At 32.1% G+C, this 23,273-nt stretch overlaps 1 protein-coding gene across 4 annotated transcripts in view; it reads left to right on the top strand.

The window, feature by feature from the left end:
* The first annotated feature begins 14,830 nt into the window (after positions 1-14,830).
* Positions 14,831-23,273, top strand: part of LOC129800872 (muscarinic acetylcholine receptor M1) — a 31,563-nt gene continuing 23,120 nt past the window's right edge. For 2 of the 4 annotated variants that reach the window (XR_008751658.1, XR_008751660.1), the window contains exon 1: positions 14,835-15,328. The gene's annotated coding sequence lies outside the window, so the exon portion shown is untranslated. Of the gene's footprint in view, positions 15,329-23,273 lie in introns of all 4 variants that reach the window. The other 2 variants (XM_055845588.1, XR_008751659.1) reach the window with 2 other exon arrangements.

Genomic DNA, 23,273 nt, shown 5'->3' with positions numbered 1-23,273 from the left:
CGTGCATTCCACAAAGTATTTTACCACTGCGTATTTTTTTCTTAATAAATGATTTATAAATCATTCAAAAGATCATACTTTTAATAAAATAGCTCAAGAATAAAACAATAAAATGCCAGGTAAAAAACTATAATCCGTTCAAAATCGGTTAATTACAATATATATATATATATATATATATTTATTTCAAAAATTCGGTTTGATGCATGTCTTACAGAAGAGTTAGTTAGAGATAGAATATATAATTCCTTACAGCTATTGAAACAGAAAATAGCAATATCGTAAATAGATAAAGGTAGACGTAGGATGCTAAGTTTAAAGAAAATTGAAGCATAGCTAAAGAGAATAAAAAATAGAAGAAGAAAAAAGCTTTACAGCAAAAAACTTCAAGAAAAAAAAGAAAATAATATTTAGAATTGTATACATCGGTAATTAAGTATTTAAAAAATATATAAAATAAAAAATATTAGAGTAGTAGTGAGGGAAAGACCCCGGAAGCGGTCAAGGCCCAGTCGACCCGTCGGAACCAATCGCGCCCTGTCATCCCAGCACCAATAACATAATAGTGAGGAGGAAGAAATGCAGGTCAGACCAGAGTCGATCTGATTCATCCACCCGAGACGCCGGACCACTAAGAGGCAGTGTAGGCCCGACAGTACCTCGCCACACTGACAGGGGCCACCAGAGACTATACCTTCACAAAGTGAGGGGAAAAGAGGGCGGAAACCCCCCGAATAGGGGTAGTCTGTGGAGTGGATTACTCTCAGCGTACCCTCCACAACTGGCAGCAAACACCTACACAGCGCCCCGCGACCAACGCCTCAGCTTCCGAATACAGACGGCACTCGACTGACCCAAAAGCGACTTCCTTCTATAATGATAAGTCTTGTATTAATTTGCTTGGATTATTAGGCAAATCAGTTAAAAATTTATCTTTGAGCTTACAAATTTCCTTGCGCAAGGGAGAGACTTTGGCAGCACTGTACATCCAATGATTAGGATAGTTGAATGGCAGATTGAGAATTAATCTAAGAACTTTGTTCTCAACTACTTGAATTTTGTTGGTGTGGGTTTCCGCGCAATTCCCCCAGACCACGCTGGAGTACAAAATAATGCCTCGGAAAACCATGTTGAAAAGGAAAAGTTTATTTTTAGTATGGAGATAGGATTTACGGTTGATAAGAGGATAGAGGGTACGGATAAGTGTAAGAGCCTTCGAGGCGGTAGCTTCACAGTGACTTTTCCAAGTTAAAGCCCTATCGAGAGTGAGGCCTAGATATTTAATATCTTTGGACCACTCAATATTCTCATTCATGATCCTTAAAGAAGAATTAGGAAGATATTTAGGACTACGCCGTCTGGTAAAGTAGACGGCTTGAGTTTTGGAGGGATTAATTTTCATCTTCCAAGTTTTGCAGTAACTCACCAAGTTGTCAGAATCATTGGACAGTGTTTTAGAAACTTTATCGGGATTTTTGGAAGTGAAATATATACAAATGTCGTCCGCAAAAATGGCGACAGAGCATAGTTTAATAGCCGTTCTGATGTCATAAGAGAAAATGTTAAAAAGGGTGGGGCTCAAAGTGCTACCTTGAGGTACACCCGCTGGAATAGTTAAGTTTATGGAAGTAGAATTGTTGAATTTAGTGTAAAAATTTCTTTCAGACAGGAAGGACTTAATAATTTTAACTATATAAAATGGAAATTTGATGAAATTACAAGTTCATAACCATTTGATAGCGGATTAAAGTTGTAAGAGATTCTAAGGACTTTCCAGTAGAAGAATAAAGCTTGCCAAAATCCTTTGAGAAGGCTTTAGCTTTTATGGCCTTCGATTTTGGAATACACTTACAAAGAATAATTAAAGGATGTTTTTGTATAAAGACAAAATTACCCAATATAATTTCTCGCAAAAAATCTAAAGAAATCATAGAGCAATAATAAATAATAAGAAAAAATGTTTTGTTCACATTAGAGAATTTTAGGAAGTTAACAAGTTTTAAAAAGTTGTAAATATTTTCAAGACCTTTCCATATATAGTGATAATAAATTTTGTTTGTTTTACTTTCGCTTTAAAGTCTGAAATATTAATTTTTAAATTTGAAAATGCAAATTAAAATTCATTTATATTTGTAAAAATTTTGATTCTTGTATTAAAAATATTATTTAATATTATATTGAAGTTAAAATGGTCAAGACAAAATTATATTAGTTATATAAGTTGATTATTATTATATAACATGCATATAAACAATAACCTGTCTAAAGTTAAAAGCTTGTACACAAAAGAAAAATTGATCTCGTCCAAAATATTTCATACATTTCAAAAATGTGCTGGTTAATTAAAGTTCAAATCTAGAGATTTCAATTAAAACATTTACCAATGTCACCGATTCTGTTATTTCCATGTATACCAATTGACAATTCTTCTTACTCTTTTATATAAAAACGGATTTCCGTTCAGAAATAAGGAAAATATTGTCCTTGTGCAATATCACATGAAGTTTGGATACGAGAAATATAAACATCCTCAATTTTGAATTGGAATTTTACCATTCAGCTGAGTTGGGAATTTTCCTTAAGAGGAAAATGAATCAGCTCGAGGACATTCACTCTTCTCCAATCAACAACCTTCCACCCCATGTCACAGAGGGGTAGATGCTTTGCAGAAGCCATCAATATAGGAGTTACAGAAGCGTATCATGACAAAATTGATTGACTTGACGCGGAGGTCAATGCGATTAAATGGTATTGAAATAAGGCAAAGTCAATGAAATGGCATTCCAATGGAAGACACAACATACGGTAGATGATGTGCCACTCTGAAACTTGTCTTATGGCAAATTTGGCCAACATCCAAGATGTGTGGGCCCCCTTTGGCATCAACTATGTTCATATAACATTATAAACAGAATTTATAAACTATGAATTATTACAATGCATATGCAATTTTTCCCATCAAAACTCAAGATATTGCCTTTCGTGGTGTACAAACGCTTCTTGGCGTCTCTTTTCGCTATATAAAATAAACCACAATGTATCCTTCAAAACATACTGTGCAAGAGGAATGCTATTTCCTATTGAAATGTTTATTTGGAATTTGTGCTGTATGATAAAATTAAAATTTTCAATGAACTCAGAATGTTGCTGCAAGTAAAATTATTTTTATTTTTTCACATATAGAAATGGAGTAAAAAAAAATATGAAAAAACTTGGACCTGTGAAGGTAAAGTATCAAGAACACTAAATTAATTATTCACAATGTTATTACATAAAATTCACTATTATATGGAATTCAAGTTCAACGAAAATTGTTTATTTATATTAAGTACTAAAATATCCAGGCATGGAACATTAATTTTTGGCTTTTCTCAAAGTAATGTTATTCTTTTCACAAATTCTATGTGGGAACTTTCCACAGAATATGCTTCTGGACTATACTACAAAGCTTCATTTATGAACGTGTATAAACATAATCTTCTACCAAAAAGAGATATTATCCCACAAAGATTGCTATCAGAAATTAAACATATGGTAAAATTACTAATTTGAAAGCAATTCAAAATCGTAATTTGTTGTTTATCATGTTGATAGTATGGAATCCAATTTATAAACTCAACTACTTCCTTCTGAGATTTATTCCAATAATCTGTATAAAAACAATCATAGTGTATTTTACATGATTTTCTTGTATATCCACTTAAGACAATGATAAATATGATGTGTTTCTTAATATTATATTAACTCACATTTTCATAAAATCTTTTACTTCGACTCGCAATTGCAAGAAGGTTAAACACTTGTGCAAAATGCAGATTAAATTCTAAGTGACTACCTTTTTTACGTTTATTGATATAAAAACAAATAGTTGTAGACATATTGTCCCAACTCCCGTGAAATTCCCAGCGTGGAGAAGTAGTTTTGACTTCGGTCCAGAACCAGGCCTAGGTGGGGTACGGCAGAGTATAACAGTGTAGTAACGTCAAGTAGGTAGAAGTCAGTAGTGTAGCGTGCGTAAAAAGGGTCGCCCCACATTGGTCGGGACCGGTTCTTCAGATTTAGGTTTTATAGAGTAACAATAAACCTGCCGGGGTTTATTGTGCAACATAGCTAGTGAAAAATCATTATCAGGAATGCTTGAACGATATTTTCGTATATGGACGAAATGTCTGACTAGGAATCTCTAAAACAAATCCAAAAATGAAAAAAAAAAATCGCACGATGCATATTCGAATATTCTAAAAAATTTGGTTTTGGAGGGGAAGGGGAGTGTTGGGGGAAGAATGAGGGCATGTTAACAGTCCTTGGGTCGATTTATGGGGGGTCCCTCGAAGGTTTCAAATCGTTGTTTGGCTTCTAGAACTTGCGACAGCTAGACGAATAGATGAAGATAGATAAACAGTGTGACGTCAAAAAAAAACTTGAAGCTTCACATTTAAAAAATTCTACCAAAATTTGGCGTTCTAATGGGTATGGAATCGAAAAATATATACAACTCAAAATCAAGGAATTATGTATGTCAACTGCTTCCTCTGTAGAGTTCGAGCCGCTAAGATTATCTATTTCGAAGCCGAAGATACACCATGTATACTTTGGAAGGCCGGTCATTTTCAAAGTTTGGGATATTCTAAACGTATAACAATATAGTATACAGGACAAGACAATAAATATTAGATGAATAAGTGGTGTTTGTTTGACCAGATCGCAGTATCACAATAGGTGTTAATTATCAAAAAATCACTGCAAATAAATAAAAAAAATAAAAGTTGTTAAATAATCTTTAATCTTTTTGGAGATTTAATAATAATAATAATAATGTTGGCACAACAATCCATATATAGGAACTAGGCCTTCATGCAAGGGGACCCGAACCCGAGACACTTGCATCATTGCATCATAGAGCGGGTATTCTACCAATTAACCCATTGAGTACTCATTTAATACTAATAATAAGAATAATTAATTCAAACTCTCGTTTCCCCCTTTACAATGCGTCTACCGCCATCTCAGTGTTGATGATCAGCCTCCGAAGTCATATGGCAGAAATCCTTCTTCTCTGGCAAATCTTTGAAAAAATTTTATTTTAAAAATATTGAACATGTGTAATGAACTTTTATGTAAAGTGCAGTGGATTTAACTTATTCTTACTGGTGAAATTTGTAATACAAAACGAAAGACCATCCTTCACAGAAAGCATACTCATACATTGTACAGGAAGTATGGACGAGAAAGTTAATCTCAAATGTACATGTACCATAAAATATAAATTACTTCAGCTTTTCGTGCTCTTGTCCTTTTTGTTAAAACAATGTCCTAATCCTAAGCTTTTTATTGTAAGAAGAGGTCCTATGCACATTCCTTTGACGCATCTGAATATAATGTCAAACACGTGTAAGAATCATATAAGTTATGGAATGTAGCATGTGCCATATAATGTTCTTGAAAAAATCCACTATAAAATGATGAACACTAAGAATTCTTGTGGAAACTTTACTAAATTCAGTGGTGACTTAATGTTTATTGCAAACCATCGAGTAATACTTGGGTAGAATATTTTCATCATCTTAACAATTAATTTTATCTATTGATCATTTTAAAATTATGGCCCTGTAGAAAGTGCTTTGTTTCTGTTCTTATGATAATGTTACTTGAAATTCTACGGTAGCTTACAGGTAAACTTTGCAAGTGACGTACTGAATGTGTTATTGCACAGATATTGTGAATATAAATAGGAAATACATGTTAATTTCTATTTATTATTCTGAAGATTATCTCTGAGCTGTGAAACGGAAATCTATGTAATATCATGAATCTCGGTGAGTTTATGTCTTATTGAAGATTTATATTGGTAAAGTTTCCAATAGAGATTAAAAGCTCTATCAACAGATGATTCATGCTGTTCTTCGAATAAAATCAGGTAATATAAAATTAGATGGAGAAGAGTTAAAAGTGACGACAATATTGGTCATTATATTGTCACCACAGATTCTAATTAAAGGTTTATTTTATGGATTTTAAGAATGAGAACAATGCCAAGAAAAGCCACATTGACCACATTCTAGGACATTCAACTCTACTGAGTTAGCCAAAAGAAAAAAAAGTAGAAATTGTACTATTTTATGCGCGATTTTCCCCGTGAAAATGTCTCGAATATTGCTATTAACATCTTTTATAGGAAACACAAGAAGCTTACATAAACTCAAACCTGTATATAAAATACCACGAAAGAACCATATAAGAACTTTGCTATGTCATTCTTATATTAGAACGATATTTTATAGAGCAGTCGCGTGTGTCATAGAGTGAGAATGGATCATGCAGAAAATTTAGATCGTAATGATCAGATATGAAGCTGTAAAAATAAGTTATTGACTGAGCTTTTATCCAAAAATACTTTGGTCTTTAGGTAAAACTCAGCAACGAGGTAACACGAATAAACCATATTTTTTAAAGGGTTCTCAAGTTTAGAAAAGGTCACACAGAAAGATATTTCGCGAGGCTCTTTTCTTGTTTATGAGACCTTTTTTGTGGCTCTCGAGGGCAATTTAGCCTGCCATATGCAAAAGTATAGAATAATTTTAAACATGAACGACAGTCTTATAAAAGTGAAAAATTTTCTGACTTCAAACATTTTCCACTGTATAAACAACACATTTTATTTGTTGATAGGTTTTCGACCTAAAATGTAATGATGCCAGTTAGCGCGCTCTTTTCATGGCAGTTCATTCTCACCCACAATAGACTCTTCACTCCTCCGTGATATTATTTACATTTCATCCATTTCCTTGACACTCGCCTTTCATGTCATTTTACGCCTCTCAAAGTCCCTTCAATCACAGAGTTTTTATATAAACACCGCAAAAAAATTGTTTCCAGTTCTTAGAAAAATTATAAACCCCTTTCTTATATTAGAGAAATATAAAATTTAGACATGGTCGAAATTCAAGTCCCTTGTTGAACTTATTTAAATCTAATGAGTTGAACGGTGCCTAATTTTGGACAGATTGCATAAGCACCAATGTCCTAAGTTTGAACTGTAATGTTTTTATTATAAATTGAAGATTTGGTTACTTTCTTTTCAAGAATGTTGTTTGGAACCTTAAAAGTAATTTATTATACATTTGTTTTTCGAAAATCGTCATTTTTAACATGATTTGCTAAAAGTCGGACAGTGCTGAAAATGGGTTATACTGAAATATCGGACCACGAAAGATGATCTCAACACACAATAGTATAAACTTGAGCTCCTTAAACATCCGCCTTTTTGAATTTCTTTGTTTTGTATGCTACAATTAGAGATATTAGATAACAAATTTCGCCAAGTCCGTTCTCCTTTCCTTTGGCCTAGCGGGATTCTTCCAAGGATGTTTATTTAGCGTTATTTTTTTATTTGACATTGAACAACTCTGACAAATTGATAAAACTAAAAAGTTAAGAAATTTTTAGAAACAGAAAATGTCCGATATTGCAAGGTGTTCAACATTTCATACAGTTCTCCTATAGAGTAGAAAAAATCCTGTGATTTTGAGTCTAAATAATGAAAAAAAGTTCCACAGAAAAGCATGCAAGCTAAGAGTTATCGAACTCGAGGGAGACTAGGATAATGTGGTTGACGCCAAATCAGGATATTGACTTGGGGAAACGACCCCGAACATTGTCCTGAACTGGCGGAGAATTAACAGACGTAAGGGCCTTGACAGACCTGAGGATTAGCCGAGAGACGGCTTAGCGTAATTATATTCGAAATAATACTTAGACTTCGTTTCCATCATTTTCCACTAAGTCGTCTCTCGGCTTAAGTCGTAAGTGTGTCTAAGGCATAAGTTGCTAATATAAAGCGGTCTTCAGTCTAGAGGTTTAGCCCAGTTCTCGAAGGTCTCAAAATCTTTAATAGCGAGCAGTTTTATTGCTTTTTGAGAACCTAATAAGTCATTTATCTTTAATAATCTAATCCTAAGTTAAATTTTAGCAAAAAATCGTGATTGGATAAGAAATTAGAGCAGCTAAGTCATATGGCTTAGCCTTAGGTCTGTAGTCGTATAAGAGTCCTAAGCCCAAAATCTTGATAGGGATATAAGCCATAAATAAATGAATACGTAAATCTGAACATATTACATTCTTGCTGAAACTGTAATTTATTTATCCATTGATTGGTTCTTTAGCTTTAGTAAAAAAAAGCTTTAGTAGTGATCAGACGATTAGAGATACAGGCTGTAGTTTTCGAAAAAACCGTAAAAATTATGCATTACACACTCTTATATTCCATAGCTATTTTTAAGAAGTCCATGAGAAGAACCTGTGATTCCAAGCCTGTCGATAAATCTTTAATTATTCTATAAACTAAACGATTTTGGACATCATATAATTCACAAATTCAAAGATGTCACTTTGGCAACTTACTATTCTCCATTATTGAAAGCTTGTTATAGGTATTAGGATTTAGTTCAGTAAGAAAGCCTCAATTGAGCGAAAATTATTCAAGTATTTTATATATCTCTTCTTAATTTATAATTTTTGTCAAATAATATTGTTAAATCGTAAGTGTTTTTTTTTGTAGCAAACTAGAGTAAGTGTGCCAAATTCCGGCCAGCTTGCAATTTCGGCCACCTCTTTTGTTCCTCGAATTTTCATGAATTTTTAGATTTTACATAATCTAGAGATTATACAATGTAAAAGAATAACAAAAAATGAGATGACGTGAAAAAGATATTGGAAGAATCCCCGAAGAGCAAGGAACTATGAGAATGAAGGTGGCCGAAATAGAGCACCAAAGCTATGTCTATATTTTTATTCATTTCAAAATGTATTAAGAATGATTTTAGAGCAAATAAAGGCGGTAAACTCTTTACAAGGTTCCAAACAACACTCTTTCATAATAAAGAATAAAAAAAAATCAATTTGTATTTAAAATATTACATTTCAAACTTGAGACTTGGACGCTTGCATGCAAGATGCAACTATGCCGAAATTTGGCACACTTACCCTATATCAATTAGATTTATTTAAAATATATTTGACTGGAAAAAATAAAATATATCTTTATTTTCGAATAAAATTTATTTGATTCACAAGAGAATTTTACTGTGCATTAAATAAATTACCTTATAGGTATAGAAGGGTTGCAATATTGAAACATTGATCATAAAATTTTTATATCGTCCTCATCCATTGAAAGGGACTTTCAAGTTAATGATGCCATCCAAAAGTGAGGAGTGCACTGTAATGTTTAATTTTCATAAGGTGACTGTTAATAAACGTGAAGAATTTTTCCTCTTACTTCATATTATAAACACAAAATACGCAATATAAAAGCTATGTGAGAAAGTTGCAAAGTCAAGGTATTGACGCCACTTGCGTATGATGTCTAGCAGTTGGAATGTGAAATTTTTGTGTCTGGTTTACACCAATCTACCTAAAAATTTGATCCAATCTATTTACATAAATATTCACTTTTATTGGGAAAAAGTAATCGTGCTTTTTTTCTGGCTAGTAAATGAGGAAACGAAGAATTTCTGACTGGCAAAAAAGCAATAGACAACTGACACAAAACACGCGATTCACCAAAATTGCCAGACACGTGTCACATTCCGTCCAAAATATTGAAATGATGTAACATGTATGATAATTGGTATCCAAAATTGAAATTCTTCACATTGAATTATGATCGAAAATTTTAGAAAGGATGCATTTTTGCATATGGGGGGGGAGGGGCCATCTAAAATGAACTTCTCGAAAATGGAGCATGAAAATTCACAAAATCCTAAAAATTTATTATATGAAAATTTATTGCCGCTTCAGGGTAATTTGGAAAACACAAAGAATGTTCTGTATTATATTCTGAAAACTATGTGAAACAAAAATTAGAAACTACTGCCACATGATGCACTGCACTGGAGTAATTCTCAGAATAACAAGAATTTCTAAATTATCTTAATATTACAAAATAGAAATTATGATACAAATATCATATTATCATATTATAATATTTGCGATACATGAAAATTTTACCACATTTTTTTCTAATTTTTATTCAAATATAGTTAAAAAGAATTAAAAACAAAAAACAAAATCCTTATATTATAAAATTTCTGAAATTATCATAGAAATTTTTACAAACCCTTAAAAAGACAAAACTTTCGAAAAATAATACACCTTGATTTAATGATATAATTTATAAAACACAAAAACAAAATTGTTCAACAGGATATATGATGAGAATGTGAGATAAGAAATGTTTTAAAAATCCATCACAAGGCGTCCTTTTGGCGCGTTTTGCTTTCCATGCTGACAAACATCCTGACAAAATAGTGACTTAAATCCTGCCAATGAACTTTGGCCTGAGTCAGGGATGGAAGAATCTCGGAAAATTTGCCAAGAAGGAAGTTCAAGTGATTGGAGTGGAAAATGTCTGCAATCTCGTTAATTTATAGCAGTGACTGAACTTATTTTCGAACAATATTCAGTTCATCAAGAACTGTAAAAACTTCTGCTCCGAATATTGAACTTTTTAATGATTGTTTGCAATTGTCAATAAATGAGATAAATTGGATGAAAATAGAAAATGAATTGTGAAAGAAATCATTGAAATTTTGAGTTACTTGCCTTCGAGAAGACACAATAATTTCAAGTCCCTGGAGAGTTTAATTTACCGAACACATGTGATGAGCAGTTTGAAAAAGATGAAAGAAGAAAAGGCGAGTTTGTAAGTAAATAGTGGGTGTTTTTTCGATTGCTAATTGTGGAAACAATGGCAAGAATAAAGTATATTTGTGTGAGATGAACCTTAGAAAATATTCAACAAATCAAGGCCCATGGAGCTCGTGTGTGGCTCTTGAACTCATCTCCCAACCGTATTATGCCACACGCAGATTTTTTCTCCATAGGAAGCAAAAGATATCAAAATTCTCAACTTATTTTTCAGATATTTTATGCATTACACCACTTTCTATTAAAATAAATAGAAATCCTAGTGGAATAAACATGACGAAAAACCTAAAAAAAAAAACTAATCATATTGCAAAACGTGCTATTTGACTCTAGACAAGAATTCTTCTCCGCATGTTAAGGAGATAGTTACGAAGATCCTTCTCCACACTCATCTATTTGCGTCTGTTGTCCAACTGTTTGTGCTTTTTGTGGTATGCCAATAAATGGACGGATGTGATTCATGATAAGTAATCTCTGTATACGAGTTCTCATTTCCTTTCTCAACTAAGTATTCCTCAATATAATAAGAATGCATTCTAAGCCAAACTGGTATTCGAATCTATTGAAATGTAATTGTTAAATCGCAAGAATTTTGCATCCTTACACCTTGCAATTGTATGTACATTTGGGGGGCTTTGGGGTGTTATGAAAACATTCTTTTCGAAGCTATTATCAAATTGACATTCTTTCTTTGGAGTTTTACAAACTTATACCCAAAATTAAAGCACTTACTGTGCTTTTCATAGAGGAAACGCTTAGAAATCAGAAAACATAATAAACTACAAAGAAAAAATCATACTAGGGTGGAATAACCGGCTATCGCCATGTTTAGGAAAAAATTAAATTCATTTAATCATAACTTTTGAATCTTTGTTACAAGATAAGTCAAATTTGACACAAAGTTACTTAGATGTATTGGCTCTAGATACGTGAAAACAATAATCCTAGAACATAACGCTGGACTACTTAAAAAACTGATTTTTATTAATAATGCAAAAATAACCATTTCGTCGCCACTTTTTACCACTTTTCGCCAGTTTTGTAAAATTTGTAACCACTTCTCGCCACCCACTTGAAAAGAACCACACTCGGTTATTTTAGGCAATGCTATGAAAAGAATACATTCACCATTTCTCTTTCCTTGTGATCACTTTATTATTACTCTCTTTAAATGATTTTTCTTCACTTTTATTTGAGAAATCAAATTATGGGGCTTTTGCAGAAAGTAAACAATGCAGCTTTGACAACTGAGAATGTACGAAGTGAAGTTAGCGTCGCCTATTGAAAAGATATGGCGACAGGTGGTAAAATCAATTCCAGAATATTACCACTTCTCGCCATGCCTCATTTTTATACAAAAATAATATAAAATGAAATATTAATTGACTAAATACAAATTTTATGTATTCCACAAGAGCAATTAAATATTCAATAGACAAATTATTTACCCAAATAGGTATTTTTGGCCTGATGAAAATTTGACGACACTTAGTACATTTGGTAAGAGATGTTGGATTCGATGCACTTGCTTAAAATATTGCTCTAAAAAGTGATCAAAATCGTGAATCCAAAACGAATAATTATTATTTTTCGATTCTATGCGTAGAAGCAGAAACAATACAAAAAAAATTGCGACTCATTTATTTCATAAATTGCGAAAAATAGCGATTTCAATGTAAGTGGCGAGAAGTGGGGCACTGGCGAGAACTGGTGATTCCACCCTATGTTTCAGATTACCAAAACTAATGGACTGCGAATATAACTCTAACGCAATTATGTAAAATAAAACACAATTACCCCGTTTAGTAAAATTAAAATTTAGCGTACTTTTATATTCTTAAGATTTTAAGAATGTCATTAGTAATGAAAAATTATATAACCTGAGCCGAATTCGATTATACAAAAAAGTCATATTCCTTATGAGTACTACATCATGGGACTCAAACAAAAGTCCCAGCAACTTTCAGCACCCGCCTAGGGAGGATGGGTTGGGTGTGTCATAGGAATGAAGGATTGGAATTGGTAGGATTGGCCGTCGACTGAGTTAACAATTGTCGATTAGGCCATACGCTCTACATATATAACTCCTAAGTTATTTTGGGCGATGTTTTGAGTAATTTATAAAACGATTCAAATCGATTGTAAACCGGTAAACTTAAAACAAAAATTGCCCAGTGGAAAAAACTCTGCGAAATCCTTTAACTTGTAAACACTACTCTTTCTCTCATGAAAGAACCAATAAAAAACTTGAATAATATAGGTAAATAATGCGAAAGGGCTTTTGATGACAACATCCAAGTCACGAATTCTAGCTCTTCACAAATCCTAGGGCGCCTTGTCACCTTTTTTTTCTAAATAAAACTTTATAGCAGAAAAAAGCTTTAAAGGTTTTTAAAACAGGTATTGTAACGATATGAATGTTTACATTACACCTAATTTTAGAGCTTAGTCCCAGAATTACCTATAAGAAGCAGAAGAAATAGAATTTACAGAACATTGACCCTTTTTTAGATCCCCGTGGGAAATATCCCACTGATAAGGAAATTCTTTAATCAAAGCATGAAGGAATTTCTTGGTCACTTGTGAACAACGGCAGCATAACGCTAAAGAAGTTTATTGAAAGAATTTATGGTATTCAAGGTATTCCCTCCTACAGAAGTGGCATATAATCCATGAAAGTCACGAATGTGAATTCGCATCGATTGCCACACGATTTATGTTCATTGTGCTGGAAAACATCAAAACACTGTCAAAAAGTGCAATTTCTCATGAATGACTTCTTGGATGAGGATGGACTTTGTGGCACCGCGATGAAGAATGGGGAATTCCAATGATCGTGGACGTATCCATTTAAGCCATGGCTTTGCATCACTGTGTCCCGCAATGGTAGACACTTCGCCGACGCCGACCAGTTGCATATGGTAAGCTTTTTGGGGCCAAGGAGTGCCAAAGCACGCGGGGGGAGGTCGAACATGGGAATTTTTTGGGAGATTTGTGTTGGTGGCTCTTGTCTCGACACAGCGTCGCATGTCCAACAGATGAAGCGAAGTGTATTGGATTGGAATATGTTGATGTGTGCTAAACCCCACGATATGTTTTCCATTGACATCTATACTATTAGACTTTCAAAGCTCTTTTTCTATGTGTTATAAACACCAGGCATATGGGCATAATGTGTAATATTTTTTGAGCCTACTTCTAGTCTGTCCTACATGCTTAGCTGGAATTCTTTAAATTTTCGAAAACTTTTTACACAAATAAAGTTCGCATGTTCCATGATATAGAATAGACATTTTTTTCTATTAATTTTACTTGGGTATTTTTACCTTAAGACCATAATTAAAAACAAGAAACTTTAAATACGCAAAAATCTGTATTTTGACCGCGAGGAATGGATTTCAGATATTTAAATTCCCTCTAATAAGTTTTATCACTTTTATCAAAGGCAATAATATAGAAGTCATTAAGAAACACAACGTAACTATTTAATTTCTGGTTAGCTAACAGTTTCTGAAAACGTAAAAAAACTATGAAATACTTTTATGAATTGTGAGAAAATTTATAATTTAATTTTCAACTATAACTGGGTTGACAATTGTCGAATAGGCCGTGTGCTCTGCACATACACTATTTAGGGGAAAACATGACTTTAGTTGGCTGTAGGGAAAAAAAAAGATTGGGTCACTGGTAATTATGTCGTACACAAAGGATTAAAGAGTTAAATTTTAGCATAAGTTTTACCTAAATCTGTTCTGAACATTTTACGAGTATCATAAATTTCCTTAAACAGACTTTATAAAGTCCTTTAACCCTTTAAGGACGAGAAGGTCAAAAATTGAGGGTCAGAAAAAAGTTTTTTCTGACTTTTTAGAGCAAAACACAACTTTGTAAGGCTGTAGGAAAATTTCATTTTTGGGTCACCGGTGACCCAATCGTCCTTAAAGGGTTAAAAGACCCAGCGTGTTGTTTTAAGTTAGCACACAAATACGACAAAAAAACTATTTCTGTTTGTAGTAAAGGTATCAGTGTTTTACCCAACTGCTGCTTTAACTCGTACACAGTGCTATTACACAAGGCATGGGTGTATGTATGAGCGCACTGCAAAAGCCGAAGCCAGAGTGTCAGTCAGTTGGTGCGTGAATCTCACAATGTACAAATCAGTCTTCGTCTTCTAGCCGTAGAAGAAGGCAGCACTGAGAGTCCACTTCTCAAATAATTGCCGCCACACGATTCAAAATCACAGTTGAGCAGTGCACTGGTTAGCGGAGATTTATTACTTTGAGACAAGAAACTCATTGAATCTTAATTCGCGCAAGAAGTGGCTTCTTAACGTTAAGGTGCTCAGACTTTTCCACGTGAATAGTGCTTTTTTGTGGTACAGTGAACAAAGTCATCGAGTGCTTGGGCCAAAGGAAAAGACGAGAGTTTTTTTTTCAACCTCAAGTATTGCAAAGTGAACATTTTTTTGAGTGAGATCGTCCTCCGTTCAAGTAGTTGCAAGAGCCTCTGATCGTCAAATGCAGTGACACCTTGAAGTGCTCTTTTGACTCTGATAGTTCTTGCACAAGTACACAAAGAGGTGTCAGCCAAGCCCCCTAGTGCAGAGAGATAATTTAACCAGGTAAATTTTTGGTGATATACGTCATTCTTTGTCACTCTATATCTCAAGTGAATTCACCAGACTGGTCACATTTTTATCTGGCCCATTTCGCAATTTGTCCCCATCAGTAGGTGCCGCGTAGTCAAAATTACTTGGTATCCTCCTCTCGCACCATAATCTATTTTAAGCAAACTTCCTGCTATAAACAATTCAGAAATAGGTATCGACTGCAGACAAATTAATGATGCAGAGTTATACAATTTTTTTAGCGAGATACTTGCAAAATGATCACAATATTACACATGTCGGATTAATGTGTGGAGCATCTAACGTTAACCTTCATAAAAATCAACAGAATTTAGTTTTATTGAACGAAAATTTTTGATGAAAAAATCGTGGTGCTATTTTAAGATATAAATATAAAGACAGTTTCAGAATGTTGCTTTAAAATAAATATTTAAACTTAAGCATATCAATCAATTGAAATCCCGCAGCTTAACCCGGTTTGCCCCATTGTTTGTTGTTTTTTATTCGCTTTTTTATAAAATTACATGATTTCTCAATTAGTACATTTTTATGCAAAATACAAATTTGAGCTCTTTCTATATAATATCAAGATGGAAATAATCTGACAACAAAGATACATCCAATAACAAATGTTCTTATATTTGGTGCCGTAAACATCATATACTAAAAATCTTACTTTCTGTTCGAAAAAATTCCATAAATTCTGTACAAAATAAAAACAATAGTAACCATAAAATATATTTTTTATCATTTTATATCATAGACACTCGCACAAGAGAGCGTCATAATTCAAATATTAAACATATTAGGGATAATTGAATGGCACTCAACTTGTCGAAGAATTCTCTGGACAATACTTGAACTCTTTTCCTTGAATGCACTTCAATCTCCAATCTTAAAATTCCATGGTGATTTATCAACCTTACATGAGTAGTATGCACTCTTTATTTTTTCCGGAAAAGCTTATAAACTTCCTGAAAGATCACATTTGTATGTTTTTTCGCAGAACTTTTTGTTTAGATTGTCTTTTTAAGTAGCTTAAATTTATATATATAATAAACGTACACATCTCAAAAATACATCACGTTTGTACTGAAATACACAAAGGAAAATAAATATTTTTAATCAGCACGTTAGTATCAGTTTTTATGACAATAAAAAATCATTTTAAAATTCTAAATTTAAAGAATTAATTATTTCAATTTTTTCGTCGCTTTTTTCTTAAATGATTTAAAAATATAATGTTTAAAAAAAATTATTATCATAAGTGCGTGTGACTTTGACACCCCCCTGTTCGTAAGCTTTTCTTTTTTTTCTAGAAATTAAGGATGGTCTTCACCGATCAGACATGGTAGATTGAATCGGTAAAGACCATCCTTAAGTTCTAGAAATATAGGTAAGGTTACGAACAGGGGGGGGGGTGTCAAAGTCACCCGCACTTACGGTGAAATACCATCATTTACAAAAAAAAATTAAATTTACAATTAGGAAACTTGAACTTGGTAATTTGCGACGAAATAATTATTCTTAAGAGCAAATTACTAAATATACAGAGGTTCAATCAAGCTTGAAATTACACTAATTTTTAAATAAAGAACATTATAAAAATAAATCTTAATTATTTTTAGTGAAATTGACAGAAATTTGGATCTTAAGAAAGCTTATGATTTTGGTTTTTTAATTTGCAAGTCAAAATTAAAAAAGAAATCACAAAACACAAAATTGTGACTTTCTATTCGTGAAATAGATTCTCATTTCTCAATTAAAAATTAGGGCATTTCACTTAATATTTCCTCACATTCGCAAATTATTGTTCCATTCGTTCCATTAAAATAAATGTATGCATGTTTTTTATAAATAAAAATTACAATTCTTGACAAAACTCGTTTAAAGTTGCAAAATCTATTTTTGTGTCGATTCTACTGACATAAAGACTGTTTTTTAAGTATTAATTTCAAAACTATTAATATTTTATTAAGTAAAAAAAAATTTCATGGGCCATATTTTGTGAAATAAAAATATGACTTTATAGTAAATGTTCTTGCATATTTAACTTTTCAATAACAACTGATAAGTTTTTTTTTTAATACGAAGTAAGAAGTCACTTTTGACTTTTTTCTCTGTTAATTTAAAAATTATTAAATGGAACTTATCCCAAAATTATTTCTTTTTCCTACTTTGAAAATAATATCAAAAGACATAAACAAAATCAATCTTTTATTTTCTTCATAAACCTAATATATTTTCTTATTAAAAGTCACGTGTTTTATCAGAATTTTATAATAGTCATACTAAAAGCCGTTTATGTTTGATCACATTTCAAACACAATGTAGTATAGAGAAAAAATGAGAAGCATTTTCTGATATTTCCATCATAATTAACAATTAATTACTCTTGTTAATAGTATGTCATTAAATTTGTTGTCATGCATTATAATTAGTAGCGGCGACTTGAAGTAGAAAAAAAATTGATTTTGGTATAAGGGGCATTGGGGTACCTTTGAATTAAATACGTTTTTTCTCCTATTTTAAAAATGGAACTTAGAATTATCATAATGTAATTTAGCTTCACTCTTGGTTGGTAGATCTAATTTATATGAGGGTAAAGTCCAATTCTACTTAAAAATAGGTAAAAAAAAAAAGCAATTTCAAAAGTGCTCCAGTTCAGAGGTACCCCGCTTCCCCCTAAATGATAGAGATTTTATGAATTTAGTGGGTGTTAAAGACACGTCTTTTGAAAATCAAGATCATGAAGAAAACTCAAGTCAATATCAATCTGGATGATACGATGAAGGTCATGTTGATTTATGTATGAATTCTGAAGGATTTTATCCATCAAATATGTTGCAATCGATATACGCTAATTTCCTTCAAACACTCACGAATAATTCATCACTGACAATTTACTCCATCGCATGGTTATCCATTGGAATTCTTGTTTAACATCACTAGCATAGAAAAATCTCAGCGATTTATCTCAATTGACTTCATCAAAATATTTATTTGAAATTAACATTATAGACTTTTGGGTATTTTTGCAATTAGCAATAAAATAGTCTGAATATTTGCTTTTCTCTTTGCAAATTGATCATGAGAAAATCTCAAATCAACTTCATTCGGTCGAAATATTTGCAGAGAGAATTTTTTTTACTGTGTTGTATATAGATATTAACAATCGTAATATTTTGTGAAACTCACTAAATCAAATAAACTCTGCAAAATTGTGGTATTTCGCACGGTAAATTCACGTTGACTCTCAAATTCATTAAATCACGTGACCCAACAACGATATCGTGTGTCTCGAAACACGAAAAGTCCATCAACAATTTCCTAATGTTAATAAATTGAATCAGCAGAAAATTATACTACCAAGTCAGATCAAAGAACTTTTGTTCTCCACAATCCATTTCTAAATGGCTCATTTGCTGTTCAACTTTTCATTGGTGCTCTCCTTGGACTTTTCAAGAGCACAAAAACTCGATATCTGGGACACTTCCTTATTGATACCATGCCGATTTAATATTTGTGTCAATTTTTATGGACATCTCTTCTTGCCATTGATATCTCAATTATCGAGAAATATATCTAAAAACTTTTGACAAATAGAATTGCGCGTGGTCAGAGTTACGAAAATGTTAGAAATTTTTTTAGATGAAGAACATTGTTGTGGTAGAAAGTTTTGCTAAAGAAAACTTACACCCACTCTCAAGCAAAATGCAATTTGACCGACAACACGTCTCTTCCAAATGCAAAAATCTCTCGAGAGATGTAAAGTTACGGACAATTTCTTAACTTTTTTCTTGTCCCTTTGTTGCATCGAAAATTCAATATTGACCCGAAAAACCGGTTGTTGGTTTTCTTTATGGATTTTTATCAATATATTGCCAATTAATTGGCCCAGCAAGTGATCCATGTGCTGGGAAAAGTTCTCTCACATTTCTTTTATTTACCCTTGTCAATACGTTCTTTGTATGTTAATAAAAATATTGACACTCTTCTTCGACTTTTATTGAATTACTAATAATATTTGACAATATCTGTATAGTTAGCAATACCGCAATCCACTTGAATAAATAAAGAGATTTTCTTTATGCTGAATCGATACACTCGGCAAATTTTCAAGGCAATCTATTGAGAAAAATTATGTACATTGACGAAAGACAATAATAATAATATTATTAATAAAAAAAACATCCTCATAGGAAGAATAGGCCTTCTTACGAGTAAAAGTAAAACTCACTAAATACTAGTGCAACTTCTTTAATGCTGAAAAATATCTGGTTCGCTAAAGTATTCAAATTCCGGGATAACTTTTTTTTATAGAATAATTACTCTAATGCATGACCCATTGAGTACAAAAAAATTGACGACTAATAAAAATTTACTAAAAACCCAACAAGATTTCAAACAGTTCGCAAATTTTCCTTCCCTAGTTTTCTTTACAATTTTATACTAATACGTACGTAATTTTAATTTGATTCGCAAATAAAACCATAAAACTTGTAAAAAATTGAAATTACACATTTGAAAATAATTAAAATTAGAGTATGAATTTATTCCAGATTGCATACCAATTTGATTTTATTCAAACTTGTTAAGAATTCCAGAGCCTCATAATAGTGGAAAATACTTCCTGAATGTAAAAATATAAACTCAATATACAACTCGTAGGTTCAAATTTGGAAAAGCGAACACTTAAAAAAACTCAACTTCATACGATTTATGTGCCTTTCGTAATCCGACTTTTAGTGCACCTGACTTTCGACACTGTCTGACTTTAGCAAAATGCCTTGTTATTCCTATAATCACATTAAGACATCTCTTCTAATAAGGCCGATTAAAGTATTTAAATTGTGGTTCAAAAGTGACAGAAAAATGACAAATTATATAAATATTTATCATACAGAAAATGCTAATTTTAAGCAAGTGACAAGTTCAGAATAAATTACTTGGATGATATTTTTTAAAAATATTTTAAACCAATTTTAATCCCAATTTTTAGTAGTACCGGTTTTTCATGGACGGCGATATTTTTAACTGTCTGACTTCTAAAGTACCTATAAGAGATTAATTTAAACCAGGGGTGGAGTGATGGCTGATACTATTGATTCGAGAGTGTCGATAAATCTCTATCTTATAGATTTAGTGACCATTGAATGTACCATTCTTAAAAGAATGTGATTATTAAAAAGAAATTATATTCGCTCCAAAAAGTATTGCTATTACTACAATTTTTTAGAATCGACGAAGAAAGAAGTTATAATCTCACTCCATAATTCAGAAAAAAATAAATATTATTTTATGCTAAATTTACGCATAATTGCATTCATAAGGATATAATACGTATGGTTAATTTTTAGAGAATATAGAAGAAGCGTAAATAAAAAATTAAGCAATTTTAGTACACATTATTTCTCAATGCTGAACCCCTTAACTAAATGAGATTTTCGTTGGGCAATTTAGCAATTTTTCTCTCCTCAGCATCTTATGGCTAAAGTTGTGCCTCAATTGGGCTCATTAATTGAAATTGAGGAATTAGCTCTGTAGGCAGTTTTAAATCAGTTAATTAGTCTTTTTTGGCCATCCAATTTAATGTAAGAAATATCTGGAAATTGCTCGATTAAACTGGACAATTTCTCCCTTTTGTCTTCGAAAGACAAAACAAAATATTCTAATGGCATGAAACTCATGTCGTGAATAAATTCTTGCAAATTCGTCAACTCACGCCACAACTCATGCGGTAACTTTCCTTGGGGACATTTACATAAAATTTTGTACTTATTTCTTCCTTCGGCACATGAAGCAGCACTTTTTTGTTGGCTTTAAAGGGAAACCGGTGATGTTGGAGGCCGGTTAAAACATAAAGAAACACCATAGAGCTTCCCTGAACGGTGATGCAGACGATGAAAATCGATTAATCAAATCCATAAAACCAAATTTGCATAGAGTGGCGTCAATTGCTTATTAATGTTACACGACCACTGTCAATTGTGGTACGCGTGCAAAAGCTCACATATAATTCGCAATTGATATTCAATGATGCGGGTAAGAACAAAAAATAAAGAGAGAAACGTTTATCGAGAATTTATTCTTTCATGAGTTTCAGTGACTGATTCAATAAATTTGTTACCACCAACCCAATGAGGCGCCTAAATTGGAATCATATGACTTAAATTAGAGTACCAAGCAATTATTCTGCACAAGTCACATGTTTGGAATAAATCATCTTGTGAGACCAGCTGAATTTTGGAATTGTTCCAGTTTTGTTTGGTTTTTTTTTTGTTTTTGCCCATTGATGCCACAAAATTTTCTCAATTAATCACGTTCTGGGCTTGGTAAATAATATTTGCCGGTCTTCAAACGCCCATTCGTGAATCACTCAATATTTTTCTTGCCGCCTTATTACAATAGCCAAACATCCGATTGAGAAAATTCACTTTTTCCGCCCACCCGGCTGATCATACGAATAACCAAATAACGTGAACTCTTGACAACAGAAGACTGTTAATGAAATTTGCAAATTAACATTAATATGTATTAGATGTGAGTGTATAATCCAATTAATGAACTTTATATCAATAGAAATACCTACTTAATTCATTAGATTTTATTTTTCCAACATACAGTAGAACCCCGCTATAGGCTATCGCTCTATAGTCCACAATTTATCGACCGTTGATTTCAAAACACTGATTTTAAGTTAGATTATGCTTTTTAGTACGCGCCATGCAATGTTGTCATAATTATTTTAATATTTTTGGCAAACTTTATTAAGTATTTGTGATAATTGTGATCTATAATGAAGAGAGCGAGGACAAGTACCACAATCGCAAAGAAAGTGGAAGCCGTCGAGCAATTTCAATACTAAAAGTCGTTGATAATTTAAAAAATGACGTGGACTATAGTGCGACCAAAGTGTCAAATCTGGAACTAAATATGGACTATAGCGAGGCACTACTGTACCGCAATTAAAAGAAATATTTCATTTGGTAAAAAAAATTGTGAAACAGTAATGAAAGTCTTTGTTTCGATTAAAGAAACAATTTTTTCTTCAATAGACACTACATATATTTAAATAGTTTTATAATCTATTTTCTGAAATCTATATTAGAATTAAATTAATATATTTGTTAATTTTTAAAATAAGGTAAAGTGCCCTCACTCGACCGGGATCCTCGAATCGACCGGTGGTGGGTCAATTTGTGAATGTTTTGAATTTTTAAATGTCAATTTCTATGAACTTGTCACTGATTTGTATTATTATTTATGAATTATTTGACCTATTAATGCTAGATAATACACTAAATATTATAGCAAATATAAATAAATTGAATAAACAACTTTGCCAGTCGAGCAGAGGAACCGGTCGAGTGAGGGCACTTTACTTTATAAAGCAAGAAATACCTAAGCTTAAGTTCTTTCAAAATTGCATAAAAAGCAAAATTTATGTTTCAATGTAAATTTTTAGGCATTTATTGATTCTAAAATTACTAATCTAATTTAAAAATAAGTTTAAACTTGTATAAAAATTTTGAAAATAATAAATTTTTTATGCAAGTTTAACCAAGACAAAATAAAGAGTATTCATTTTACCTGCAACTATCTTAAATTGTTATTATATAAATTAGACCCATGTTTATAAAGACTTCAAGTTTTTACTGACGAGAATCTAATATTACATTGAGCAAATTTATTTTTTTACTACTCAGTCTTTCTTTGTTAATAAAATTTTGTGGATAACATTTCATTTAAAAAGAATACTATATAAATATCAATATTAATAAGACTATTGTGAACCATCCAATAACTTCTGGCTAGCTGGGCGTTTCTATGAATGAACACGTGAGACAATGAAGAGTAAAAAATAAGAAAAAAAAACATAATACATATGAAATAATTTAGTAATTTTATATGACAGTTCTCGACCAAAGTTCAAAGA

This window comes from Phlebotomus papatasi, chromosome 1 (genome assembly GCF_024763615.1).
Source record: "Phlebotomus papatasi isolate M1 chromosome 1, Ppap_2.1, whole genome shotgun sequence".
NCBI lineage: Eukaryota > Metazoa > Arthropoda > Insecta > Diptera > Psychodidae > Phlebotomus > Phlebotomus papatasi.
The sequence above is the reverse complement of the archived record's forward strand: the minus strand, read 5'-3'. Positions and strand labels throughout refer to the sequence as shown.